The sequence below is a fragment of the Phalaenopsis equestris genome, unplaced genomic scaffold, assembly GCF_001263595.1.
Source record: "Phalaenopsis equestris unplaced genomic scaffold, ASM126359v1 Scaffold235849, whole genome shotgun sequence".
Taxonomy (NCBI): Eukaryota; Viridiplantae; Streptophyta; class Magnoliopsida; order Asparagales; family Orchidaceae; genus Phalaenopsis; species Phalaenopsis equestris.
Window position 1 is genome coordinate 31974 of NW_018253706.1, and position 582 is coordinate 32555.

Here is a 582-nt window from a genome sequence, read left to right on the forward strand (position 1 = left end):
GTAATTGATTAGGGTTTGGCTTCCTTCACTGTTGTGACGGTGTAGAGCCAATTTTTTTTGAAGTTTGGCGTTGTGTAGGTTTGGATTGAAGTTTGTCCTGGTTTCGGAGAGGAATTCAAACTCAAATATGGATTTCTGTGGTGGAATTGGGAGAGGGAAATGGATTGTAATATGCTAAGGAACTCTTAGAGAAGCTCTCTGAGGAGTTTGGGAGGCCTTGGTGAAAAATTTTTCTTACCACCTTCTTCATGGCCGTGGGGGCATTTTATAGAAATTGGCCAAGGAGAAGCTTGACTGGCCAATTGAGAGGTTAGCCCCACTGCTTAGGTGTTAAGCAGAGGAGCTCTCAGCTCAATTTGGGATGAGGTGGCTTTTTGGCATGAATTTGGGTATTAGCCATGTGGGGGCTCACGATTTAGGGCTTTAGCTTGGGTTAAAATTGTTAACCAAGGGTTGGGTCATGGTTAAAGCTTATAATGAGCAGTAAAAATGGCACCATAGAGTATTGACATGTGGTATGGCAAGTACTTTGATTTAACCTTCTCTTTATCCCTTTAAAAATTAAAAAATATTTTTAAAATT